We start from the raw sequence: 14,010 nt of genomic DNA, 5'->3' as shown, positions 1-14,010 counted from the left end.
CCTTTTGTAAACACTTTATAACCTGCACAAAAGGAGATTAATCTAAATGTTGATTGAAGAAACCATCTTTGTTTCTTATAATATGGTACCTAGCTAAAAACTAATTTGAGAGTTGGGATGACCTAGGACAGCAGCACGATTTCTTACTTCCTTGGATAATGAATCCACTTGCTCTTTTGTTGGCACCTAGACCAGGTAGGGAAAGAAAACAATTACTCTTCTCGCATGTGTTCTGAAAACGAAAAAGATCTGATAAATAAAGTATGGCTCCTTTAAATTCGTGCAAGTTTGGTCAGTAGAATGCAAGAAGCTAATAAGCCATCCTTGAGTAACGAGTCCTGCAGTTTAAATACCACTGTAAATTAAAATGTAAAATATTGGCTTATCAAAGAAGTTTTAGGCTCAAAACATTTTTTGGCTATAAATATCAGTTCTAAGTATCCGAAAGTCATCTTCCATTTTGAATTTTCTTTTACTTACAGGTTGTTATATTTATTTTCTTATTCAGTTATCTTATTATGGTGTTTTATAGTATCTTCGTCTTCTTATCAAAGATTCATCTTCATCCTCCTTTCAAAGCTTCATCTTCCAAATGACCTTCACAATTGCGTCTTGCATTTGTGAAGTGTAATACATTATACATCGATTAGATGAGATGGAGTACAACAATAGTTTTATTATAAAAGTTCGAAGAATGGAGCTTGCTGGAGAGCTGGTATTCTTAAGATGTTGAATGTGGCACAGTTTTTTTTAGCATATCCTGGACAGTGAATCATCGAAAATAAGAAACTATAATAAATGAAGAAGTCTCACATAGTTCTTTAGTTTCATGCGTATAAGAGTTTCAGAAGGTGTTGAAACACCTCATTGTATTCTTAATTCGAATAATATTTGAAGTATGTGACTTTGTGCATCTACAATGTCGACTAAGTTTTTTTTCAACATTCAACACTTCATTTCCAATATTCCACCAGTCCACCACACAAATTCAAATTTATTGCTCAATTCCATCATCTGCATTTAATTTATGGTCATGCATATCTAGAGGGAAAATTTTACAGCAATACATAGCATTGGCATACCTGGAAGGCTGGAACACTAGATGATGAAAATTGGAGATGGATTGTAAAGAGGGATAGATTTTATCAGCTACAATGTTGGGTGATCCGTTGCATCTGCCGCTCGCAGCAACCGAAATATATGCTCAATTGCTGACTTCCTCCTTCCATCGCGGCGGCAAACTAAATCGGAGAATCGACGTCAAATCAGATAGGAAGATGGATTTTGGATGTTCATAAAATTCAGTTTGATATGTTGCAGTAGGAAACACCAATATCTGGTGTCCGGTGACGGGGTTTATAGTTTAGGGGTTTTCATAATTTAGGGATTTTGGAATTTCTGTTCGATTTGGTGGCGGACTTGGTGCTGAGCTCGCCGGAATGCAGGTGGTAAGGCTGAGATTCGAGTGGGCTTAACTTTGGGAGTGGGCTGATTTTAGAGATGGGCCCAAATTCAATACTCCTATTTAAATAAGTTTCTTAATAATCATTAAAGCTAACGGATCCTAAATTTATAAATGTATCAAAATTAATTTGTATTAGTAGTTTTTTTTAATATTAATTTGTTATGTTACGCAACTTACGTTTATATGTGTAACTATTTTTTGGTTCATGGTGATGGTTTTATAAATGTATAGGTGTAATTGTGTTTAAAATGAAATGTTTTTAAACATTGAGAGGATTTATTAAACAATATATTAATAGTACTCCACCACATCTATGTCATTATATAAATTAGTCTAGATCCTATGTCATGAATAAATAATACTCAATTTTTTATTTGTTGTATTCACGTAAAAATAATATATAATTTTAAGAAAAAGAAGTTTCCGAATTTAGAAAGTTCACACTTTTTCAGAGACCGACTAAAAAGTATGAATTATTTTGTTAACATTACCTCGTATATGCTTAAATTCTTGATACGTTTTCTATATATATGTAATAAAATGTAATATTACTGTAAACTCTCTTTATCCCACTATAGGCACACATTTATCTTGTTAATATGTTTATTCTAATTAAAACATTTTCTGAGATGAAAATATCATTATTTCCATTTTGTCCTCTATCTTATTTTATTTATTCTCCACTTAATTAATAAAATAAAAATATAGTATAAAATTATTTTCTGAATAGGATATGCTTCACTTAGAGTAGGATCTGTTGAATTATTTTGTTAACATTACCTCGTATATGCTTAAATTCTTGATACGTTTTCTATATATATGTAATAAAGTGTAATATTACTGTAAACTCTCTTTATCCCACTATAGGCACACATTTATCTTGTTAATATGTTTATTCTAATTAAAACATTTTCTGAGATGAAAATATCATTATTTCCATTTTGTCCTCTATCTTATTTTATTTATTCTCCACTTAATTAATAAAATAAAAATATAGTATAAAATTATTTTCTGAATAGGATATGCTTCACTTAGAGTAGGATAAGAGAAATGCAATTTTTTTTTTGCAAAAGTGTACGTAACGATATTAGTTATTATTTCTGTTGAATTATTTAAAATTTGTATTCATTAATTAAAATCACTTGACCGTGCATAGCACGAGTGTTAATACTAGTTGGTAGCAAATCTCAAAATTATTAAAGTTGGGCTTACAAATTAAATTTCAATATTATACTGGGCTTCGACAATTAAGTTATGGGCTACTGCGATAATTATTCTGAGTAATAGTCAAAAGACAGGAGATGATTTTTAGTTGGACTTCAATGGGAATGTAATTAAGCTACAGACGTAATTTTAAATTGAATTGTTTAAATGGAGTAATAATTTACTACTATAGTTTGATTAATTTATGAAATGCTCAGTATAAAATATAAGATTATGCTAAAGTATAATTTATTTATTAGATAATAAATTTTATTTAGAAAAGCAATAATTTTAACATGTACTATAATTATAGTAATACTAACTTTTATTTTAGAAAAGTAATAATTTCAAAAAGATTCTTATGATTGTTTTGTTTATAAATCAAGAAATACTGCAAATCAGAATGTAGAAAATGCAAATTAGAATATAGAAAAAGTAGAGAAAAGTTATAGCTATTCAAAGTTAAATTTATTCTAAATAAAATTGTAACAAGATAAAATTGCGACAAAACAAAAAAATCATATTCAGTGCACACTGCACACAAAGCACTAAACAAAATTTACTAGATGATCGCACATACTCGGTGATAACATTTACACATTGATTATCATCGCATGGTACGACGTCATTAAAAGTATGAGTGGTTATTAAAGCCATGAGTAAGGTGGAAGGCTCGAGTGTAGAAGGTATGAGTGAGTAAATCCATTTTTTACTTTTCACCCAATTAAAATTAGAAGGACGTAATTGAACCAAATATGATAAAGCTAGAAAATAAGTTGAATGGTAGGAAACACAATCAAAACAGAGCGAGATCAATTCATGGATCAATGGATGAATTGTTGCGCCTCTCATGATTTATATATGTATACGCACAAATAATTTTCTAGAAATATATTAGTACTAGATGTTATAGAGTATTTGTTATGGTTGGTGAAGCTGGGAATATTTATGTAGATAGTATTTGTGGAAGAAGTAAGGTTATGTGTAGATAATTGTTTTTTTATATTATTGTTGTTTTTACCCTTTTTGTAGTTGGGGGAGAAACATTGAAGATTGAACTCGGGACATGAGTCACCCTTTTGCGTAGAGGGTATTTCCGTAATGAATTTCAATATTATTTAGTCATCACCCGAAACAACTTAACGAATATAAGAAATACCTAATTTATCATGAAGAAGCCAACTATGAGTGCCTTGTGGTGCCGTCTCTAGAGCCTGGAGCCTTCTACCAAACCCATAAGCAAAATGTGACAAATAATCGGCAGCAAAATTCTCTTCTCTATGCACATGATGGATGACCACTGAATCAAAATCGCACAATGGCTCGACAACTAATAGAGACATCATAACGTCCCAAAATAATTGATACTCCAACAAAATTGTCACTCTCCACCTCCAACTATCTAAAATCCAAATCCTTTGCCAGCTGTAGAACATATAAAATGCACCAAAGTTCTGCAGTTAGAATGGAACACTTCCCAACATTAACAACAAATCCATATCTCCGAACACCTAAATCATCACGAAATAATCCTCCACCAAAAGTCCTTCCTGAATCTCCTTCTAGAGAAGCATCTGTGTTGAGCTTTAAAGTATCTCTCGACGGTGGCCACCAACTAACTAACATAAGCGATCGAGAAATACCTAGAGCTCTATCGTCCACCATCCGAGCCTCCACCACCCATTTGGCCATATTAATGATCTCCGTCATAACAACTTCTAGTCCTCTTCTAACTCCTTTGAAAATAAAGTCGCTATCTCTTTTTTCCAAATGTGCCAACATCTTATTCCAAAAAATAAACTACATCTAAGACCATTCCCCATCAAACTCTTAGAGCTAATATTTTGAATCAACCAATCTGTCAGATTCAACAACTGCTCAAAAAATCTTTCTTCCCCACCATATCTCATAATGTCCTTCCATGTTCTTAGAGCATTGGTACAGTCTCGTAACATGTGTAAACTACTCTCAGTTTCATAACCACACATGTTACAAGAATCTGTCTTCGATTGTCGCCTGTTATTCCTCTCTGCATTGATTAGGATCCCATTATTTAGAAGCATCCAAAAAAATATTTTAATACAATTTTAATATTATACATGTGACAATTTTTTATTTAAATTTTAAACAATTTTGGTGTGGGATATACTATTAGTGGGAAGAGGAAGTATGGTGGTCGCATGTATCCCCCATCCTATAAAATAAATAATTTTTAAATAATATAAATTTTAATATATAATTAATAAATTAAAACTAAATACTACTCCCTCCGTTCCATAGTAATAGAGTCATTTTGCCATTTTGGTACGTTCCATAGTAATAGAGTCATTTCTCATTTTAATAAAAGTCAACACATTTTTCATACATGCTTACTCTCTCTTACTTTTTTCTTTCCTCATCTCTTTACCTTTTTCATTTTCCACTTTATTCTCCGTTTACTTAACTCATCTAACACAATTTTTCTTAATCTCCATGCTGAAAAGACACGCCTCCATTACTATGGAACGGAGGGAGTATATATTTTTGTGAACGGATAGACAATCGCTATTGTTAACCTTTAGCTCTTTCAGAAGATTGATTTGTGTTCCATTTGATTTGACCTTTTCCGTCCATACTACGTTGAGTTAGCTCATTAAATGTTTTACTACGTTGAAGATACTCAGCTAGCTTTACCAATTCTATTACTCTTTTATTTTATAAATTTACATTAGTGTTTATATTATTTTATAATTCTTCGTATCCTCGGTTTGTACTTATAAAAGACATAGAGGTTGCGAGTGTATATGGACCATATCAGATTAAGTAATGGATTGGGCCGACCTTTATTCAGGCCCAATGCCTATTTTAGTCTGAGCCCAAGGCTCTGGCCCGTTTAGCCAGTGACCCTTGGACTGAGCCGTTGGATGGCTGCCACGTCACTACTCCGCGCGGATCCTGCCTTTGCACCGTTGGATTTTACTTGTGTTTGTTGTGTGAGTGACTAAGTTCATGACTCTTCACTCTCTCCCATTCATTCGAGATATTTTCTTTCTCTCATCTTCAGCTTCTCTCTTTGGCGATTCTAGGGTTTTCTCCTTCTTCGTCTGTGATCTTCTCTTCCGTTCACTTCTATGGTATTCTGAGAGTGTTTGACCAGTGAAATCACTAGCAGAGGTAACCGCTTTGGTTTCCTTGCGAAGTCCAGCGCTAGGTCTAACTTCTTGTGAGGATCTGTGAGTTCTGGCTTCTTTGAGAGGTTCCTTCGGTGTGAAAGTGTTGGTGCGTGTTGAGACGGTAACGTTGGTAGTAATCAGTGAGATCTGGAGAGATCTCTGATTCAGACGGTCTCACGGTGCTCCTTTGGACAATTCGTGGTGATAGAGGAGGTCCTTGGCCCGGAGCACAGTCACATTGTGACTTGAGCCATCGACTCTGTCATCTGGCTTTACACTGTGTTTTCGTTGGTTCTTTTAGTTCAGATCCACTAGGATCTAGTCGTGATGTTTCTGACGTGGTTTCTAAGTGTGCAGGTTATCCCAATCGAAGTAAGCTTGGAATCCAGATCCGGTCAAGGATCTGATTAGCTAGGGTTTCTGATTGTAACTTGAACATTAGATAGGTAGATTGTACTTAGGTTTTCCTACTTATAACAATCTTTTGTATTTTGGCTTGTAACTATGAGATTAGTCATCTCAGTAGTGGTGTAACCGAAAAGAGGGCTAAATTCCACGAATGGACGTCATGGGAGATGATATCCGCCATTTGTACCCGGAAAAAAAACATTTCCAGTGATGGGAAAGACGCGAGAGGCTCTCGCGTGTTTGACTTGGATACACGCGTGAGCCTCTCGCGTGTTTGCGGATACACGCGAGAGGCTCTCGCGTGCTTAATCTGCTACCCAATAATCGTGTTCAATCTGCTACCCCAGAAATCGGATTGAATTTTCGACGGGAATGAGAAATTGAACCTGATTTGGCAGAGCAGAGGTCGTCGATGGGGCTGAATTGTGCTCGAATTGTTGATTGATTGTTCCGATTTTGGCTGTTTGCTCGGCGGCCGAAGTCGAGCTCAATTTCTGTTGGTAAAAATCAAAGTTTAGGGACAGAGGCAAAGCCAAACACGCGAAAGCCTGTCGCGTGTATCAGCAAACACGCGAGAGGCTCACGCGTGTATCCAAGTCAAACACGCGAGAGCCTCTCGCGTCTTTCCCATCACTGGAAATGTTTTTTTTCCGGGTACAAATGGCGGATATCATCACCCGTGACGTCCATTCGTGGAATTTAGCCCCAAAAAGAGGTCCATGTAATTAGTGAATCCCGAATGATTTGATCCCTACATTGGTGTAAATGAATATCATATAACAACTCAACATTTCTCTATTCTCTCTCATTTGTGCAGTTGTATTCTAATATCTTAGCTTGCATTTTAGGAGCATTGTGTTGCATTTTAGCGCCTCCACAATCGGCATGCCAAGTTGAAAACCTAGAAAAAGTAGTTGTCGATGATGAAGGGGAAGGGTTGGAGTGGAAGGAGACAATAATGTAGTTACAAGAAGATTGGGAGAGATGAGCAGAGAGGTTTTTACTTATTAGATGCATTGTTGAATTGTTATTGATGGGGTACGAACTAAACCCTAATGGCAAGCCCAATAACAGTGACGGCCCATCAGCCTAGAGCCCAAGAAAGAGTATCTGTTCGGCACCAAAGAGTTCGGCACGACCAAAGAGTTCGGACTCAGCCTATAGCTCGGTAAAGTTCGGCACGACCAAAGAGTTCGGACTCAGCCTACAGCTCGGTAAAAGCCGACCAGTCAAGCTCTCCTCTCAGATCGGCAAGAGTTGATCGGTAAAGTCCAGCAGTTCGGTCTCAGCATTCGACCGAACTAGGAGTTAGTGGACTCATGAAAGGCCTCCACGACCTCCACTATACCCACGATCTATTTAGTGGTATGAAGCAGTTATTGAGCAGTTATTGCTCACCCACGATCTTGTTAGTGGGGCTGCAAACCACGATCCTAGTTCGATGTATAAATAGAACTTAGATCAGATAGAAAAAGGTTAAGCTCTCTAGAGATAAAATCATATAGCAAGTCTGTGTTGTAAGCTGTAATCCCAGATCAAGCAATACAATCTTGCCCTCCCTTCTTCCCGTGGACGTAGATTTACTTCAGTAAATCGAACCACGTAAATTCATTGTGTCGTAGTCTTTTTTCTCTACCAGCGTTTACTAACATCAGAAATTCGCGGATCCATCACTGGCGCCGTCTGTGGGAAACAGAGAACAAAATTTGTGATAAAGCGAATTTTTGATCCATTTTTTCCACCCAAAAAATGCATACCAGATCGCAGAGTACCCGTATTCCTGCCCGTGAGAACCAGGAGGAAGCCAATCCATCCCACAGGTCTGGAAAACAGCCTAGGGATAAATCCACCACCAGTTCTCATGGCGAAGGAACAAGCCGCTCCAAAAATCGTCCCACTGAGTCTTCCCAGCAGCCCGATTTGAATGAGGCTGTCAAGCAGTTTTTGGAGGCGAAGCAGGAGGAATTCTTAACCTTCCTGCGAAAAAGCCAAAAGCAGCCGGAGACGAAAACGGCGGATTCTCCTTCTCCCTCCGCACAAGAAAGTCACTACCGCAGTAGTGTCGCATCTCCCAGGAGAAAGAATCCCCGTCCCCCACATGTTCCAGTTCCTCCTCGGTACCGGAATCACAGGAGAACTCAATCTCCTCCATACCGACGAGATATCGGATTCGCCGTGTACGGAGCACTGAAGACTCCGTTCTCGGACGACATCACCCGAACTCCCCTACCACAGAACTACCGAACTCCGTCGATGACTTACGACGGGCTTGTGGACCCTCACGATTTCTTGGGGCGCTATCAATATAACATGGCGAACCAGGGTCTCAACGAGGTCCACATGTGCAAGCTGTTTCCCGAGCTGCTCATCGGGAATGCGAGAAGGTGGTTCGATAGCCTCCCCCAGGGCAGCATCAGATCTTACCGAGATCTAATGGATGCCTTCCACAGGAGGTTTTTTCAGAAAGCGGAAGCCCGAATCACTTCGGCTCAGCTGCTTTCCATTCGTCAAGGTCGCGACGAAAAAATCAGCGACTTTATGACAAGATTCCACAAGGAATGCCTGCAAGTAGACGATCTCAACGATCTGCTTGTCATCTCGGCATTCCAAAATGGAATCCTGCCCGGAGCTCTCTACAGGAAGCTCGTTGAGTGCGGTCCGCAGACAGCTCAGGAAATGTGGGACATTGCGGACCAGTACTCCCGGGCCGATGAGGCAGACCGTCGCAAACGGTCGTTAGACAGCTCATCGACCCGAGGAGACAGAAGGAAGCCCGATCATAGCGATCAGGGGCATCCTCGCCGGACTCCATTTGAAAGAATTCAAAGGGCTCCGGTGCAAGACAGATTGGGACCTCGTCTCAATCCCGAGAAGCCGCCCGCTCAGTTCGTACCGCTGAACAAGCCGAGAGCGGAAATTTTCGAACTGCACTCTGACCTATTCGAAAAGCCAAAGCGGATGACGAAATCAGCCGCGCGCCGACCACAGGATAGCTACTGCTCCTACCATCAAGACCACGGTCACGATACTGAGGAGTGCAGAAACTTGGCTGCAGGTATCGATGTTCTTGTGAAGGCAGGGACATTGAAAAAATACCGAAGCAAGCAGCCAAAGAAGAATAAAAAGCAGAGTGGTGCGAACTGCGCTCCTCAGGATCCGAAAAGGCAGCCGGATCCCGAAGACGATGACGAGCCGCAATATGATGGAGTAATCCAGACTATTGACGCGCTCCCTGCCGGGAAGACCAAGTCGTCCCTAAAGTCAGAGCGCAGAGGCTCCAATCGAGAGGAGCCAACGCATAAAAGGCTGAAGCAGGACGAAGTGATTACGTTCTCGGCTGCTGATCCCGTCCCGGCCATCTCTCCTCACCAAGACGCCATTGTCATCCAAGCCGGAGTGGCAAACAAACTGATCCACAGGGTGTTTGTGGATACAGGAGCGTCGGTTAGCATTCTTTTTAAAGAGTGCTTCGACAAACTAGAAGTGGACCCAGCTCGGCTCAGTCCGGCTCCGCTTCCCCTGAAGAGCTTCACCCAGGAGGACACCCGCCCTGAAGGTATTATCAGCCTTCCGATCACGGTGGGGAAAGCGCCTACTAGCTCCAGTACGATGATTGAGTTTTTCGTGGTGAAAGCTCGGTCCCCGTACAACGTCATCCTGGGAAGAGACTGGCTCAACACAGTTCGGGCCGTTTGCTCCACCTATCACCTCACCATCAAGATCCCTACTAAAGGAGGGATAGCGGTCATCCGAGGTGACCAAAAGAGAGCAAAGGAATGTCTGCAAATTGCGCTTAGAAGTGCCGAGCAGTCAGATCGGCACCACCAAGCATAGCAATCACAGCAGCCGGAGTCAGAGGCGATGACCGAAGTCATACCGGAGCCGAACTCGATGACAGTTCAGCTGTACGAAGACGATCCATCCAGAACGGTTAAGATCGGCTTCGCGGGAACGCCCCTACTTCGGGAAAAAAACCATCCAGCTCCTCAAGGAGTATAAAGACGTCTTTGCATGGTCTCCGTTGGACATGACCGGAGTGCCCCCCGAGGTAATCACTCATCGGTTAAATATTGATCCTTCAGTCCGGCCGATAAAACAGAAGCAAAGACTCTTTGCGGCAGAACGAAGTCAAGTCATCCATGACGAAGTCCGTCAATTATTGAAGGCGGATGTGTTATTCGAAGTGAAGTATCCTTCGTGGGTGGCCAATCCTGTCATGATCAAGAAAAAGGAAGGAGGATGGCGGATGTGCATAGATTTCACCGATCTAAATAAGCACTGTCCCAAAGATTGCTATCCCCTTCCGAACATAGATAAAAAAGTAGAAGCTTTGATAGGCTTTGAAATTTTTTGTTTTCTTGATCTGTACAAAGGATACCATCAAGTTTTAATGGATGAGATTGACGCTTCAAAAACGGCCTTCATTACTGATTTCGGCATTTTCGCTTATAAAAAGATGCCATTCGGTTTAAAGAATGCCGGAGCCACTTATCAAAGGATGGTAGACAAGCTTTTTCGGCACCTGATTGGAAAGGAGGTCGAAGTGTATGTTGACGATATAGTCGTCAAAAGCAAAAGCACTTCGGAGTACGAGCACAACCTCAAGTCCACTCTCAACGTGCTCAAGAAAGCCAACCTCAAACTTAATCCCCAAAAGTGTACCTTTTTGGTAGATTCGGGAAAGTTTCTGGGTTGTTGGGTTTCAAAGGACGGACTCAAGGCAAACCCCTCAAAAGTTCAAGTCGTTCAGAACATGGCAATGCCGAAGTCCATACATGACGTGCAAAGGCTAACCGGATGTCTAGCCGCACTGAATCGATTCCTTTCCCAAGCAGCCGAAAAGCAACTGCCGTTCTTCAAGGTGTTGAAAAAGGCACCAAAGTTCGAGTGGGGAGCCGAGCAGAAAAAGGCCTTTGACGAGCTCAAAAGTTATCTAGCCGAGCTTCCTATTCTCTCTGCTCCAACCGAAGCCGAAGTAATATTCTTATACTTAGCGGCATCGGATCAAACCATCAGCGCGGTGCTTGTACGAGAAGAAGGCCTAAAGCAGCTTCCCATCTATTTTACAAGCCGAGCATTAAGAGGTCCAGAAACCAGGTATCAACCTCTGGAAAAGATTGCTCTGGCATTAGTAAATGCAGCAAGGAGACTGCGGCCATACTTCTATGCTCACAAGGTATGCGTCTTAACTGATCTGCCACTTCGGCAAGTGTTGACCAAACCAGAAGCATCAGGCAGAATCGCCAAGTGGGCTATAGAGTTGGGAGAGCACACAATTGAATATCTACCTCGGAAAGCCATCAAGGGACAAGCCTTGGCAGATTTTCTTGCAGAAGCAAAGTTCGATCAAGCAATTCCTGTTATTGCCGAACAGAAGGATTCTGCCAATGCCGAACTAGCACAGCCCTTGGAATCCGAAGTAGAGCCGCCGGACTGCTGGAGCGGATTCGTAGATGGAGCTTCAAACAAGATGGGAAGTGGAGCTGGTATTTTACTTGTCGCTCCCGACGGACACGAGGTAACCTACTCACTTCGGTTCCTATTCCCCACTACTAATAATGAAGCCGAGTACGAAGCCCTCCTGGCCGGACTCCAGCTAGCGCAAAGTCTGCTCGTCAAATCTCTCAAAGTCCATTGTGATTCACAAGTCATAGTAAATCACATGTTGGGTACAAGTGAAGCTCGTGACGAGAGAATGAAGAAGTATTTGGACAAAGCGCAAAGCATCAGCCGAAGTTTCTCCTATTTTCGGATAATCCGCATTCCCAGAGCGGAAAATAGCCGAGCAGATACCTTAAGTAAGTTGGCCTCAGATCCGAGCTCAAAGGCGGAAGAATTAATGCATCGAAGCATTGATGAAGCCGAGGTACATTCAGTATCCAGCTCGCCGAACTGGATGACGCCGATCTTGCAGTATCTGGATCAAGGACAATTGCCCGAGGATAAGAGAGAAGCTCGGAAGATCACGTGCCGAGCACTTCGGTACGAACTTCATGAAGGAGTCCTCTTTAGAAAGTCTTACCTCCAGCCGTTATTGCGGTGCGTAGGACCAGAAGAGACGGACTACATCCTCAGAGAAGTTCATGAAGGATCGTGCGGTAGCCACATCGGAGCCAGAGCTTTAGCTAAAAAAGTTCTGAGATGGGGATATTATTGGCCAACCATGGTACAAGAGGCAGTGCAGCTCGTCAAGAAGTGTACGAAGTGCCAAATTCATGCAAATGTCCCAAGGATGCCGCAGACCGATCTATACACTATGCAAAGCCCTTGGCCTTTCATGCAATGGGGCATAGACATAGTGGGACCACTTCCTCAAGCTCCTCGGCAAATGAAATTCCTTATCGTTGCCGTGGACTACTTCACGAAGTGGGTGGAGGCTGAACCATTAGCTACGATAACGAGTTCAAAGGCATTGGACTTCGTCTGGAAGAACATAGTGTGCCGATTTGGCATACCCCACATCCTCATCTCGGATAATGGGACTCAGTTCACCGACAAGACGTTCAAGAATTGGTGCCAAGAGCTGAACATTCAACAGCGGTTCACTTCGGTCTCCCATCCCCAAGCAAACGGACAAACGGAAGTAACGAACCGGATTCTGGTGAAAGGGTTAAAAGCTCGGTTAGAACAAGCCAAAGGACAATGGGTAGAAAATCTCCCTCAAGTCCTATGGTCCTACCGAACTACACCCAAAACCTCCAACGGTGAAACTCCGTATAGTCTGGTGTACGGCACTGAAGCCGTAATTCCGGTGGAGATCGGCGTACCCAGTCCCCGAACTCTAAATTTCTCCTCAGAAATGAATGACGACGGACTGAGAGCAGAACTAGATCTCGCCGAAGAAAGAAGAGAATTGGCGTGCATAAAAGCAGCCAAGTATAAGGAGCAAATAGCCCGGTATTATAACCAAAGGGTGAAAAAGCTTCAATTTCAAGTGGGAGATCTCGTCCTGAGAAACAACGAAGTAAGCCGAGCAGAAAAGCTGGGCAAACTCGAGCCCACATGGGAGGGTCCGTATCGGGTGTCAGAAGTCCTCGGCAAAGGGTCTTATAAATTGACTCACATGTCAGGAGAACAAGTACCCCGAACATGGCACGTCTCCAACCTCAAGAAGTTCCACTTGTAAGAGACAAAGTCCGGTCAGTCTGTCTTGTGTCTAGTTCGGTCATAGGGGTACATGTTTTTATTTGTTTGTTTTTTACTTGTACCTTTTACTTGTCGTTTTATAAAAAGTTTAAAGTTTTTTTCTTTCATCTTTTTCATTTTTTCTCTATGTGTTTTGTCTCTATGTGCTTGTCGTCTCTTACAAATGGTACCAAGGTATATCGTTCTTTAAAGACTGATCCCCTTTTTAGATCGATTATTAAAGACTATTGTGAGTCCAAGCTTCTAAGGAGGATATAAGACCACAATTCAGCTTAACAAGCAGTCCGTCTGAAACGAACTGCAATAAGCCAACGATTGTGAGTCCAAGCTTCCAAGGAGGATACAAGACCACAATTCGGCTTAAGAAATAAGCACTTCGTCTGAAACGAACTGCAATAAGCCAACGATTGTGAGTCCAAGCTTCCAAGGAGGATACAAGACCACAATTCGGCTTAAGAAATAAGCACTTCGTCTGGAACGAACTGCAATAAGGGAAAGTCCGATCCACGCGATAAACCTCGCCGAATTAGGACGACCAAGTTCGGTCAAAGATGTTTACCTCATAAGACCGGGGACGACCACGTCTAGTCAAAGAGGTTTACTGCATAAGACCACTTCGGTTAACTGGGAAAGTCC

The sequence above is a fragment of the Salvia splendens genome, chromosome 22 (genome assembly GCF_004379255.2).
Source record: "Salvia splendens isolate huo1 chromosome 22, SspV2, whole genome shotgun sequence".
NCBI lineage: Eukaryota > Viridiplantae > Streptophyta > Magnoliopsida > Lamiales > Lamiaceae > Salvia > Salvia splendens.
This window is presented reverse-complemented; position numbering follows the sequence as displayed.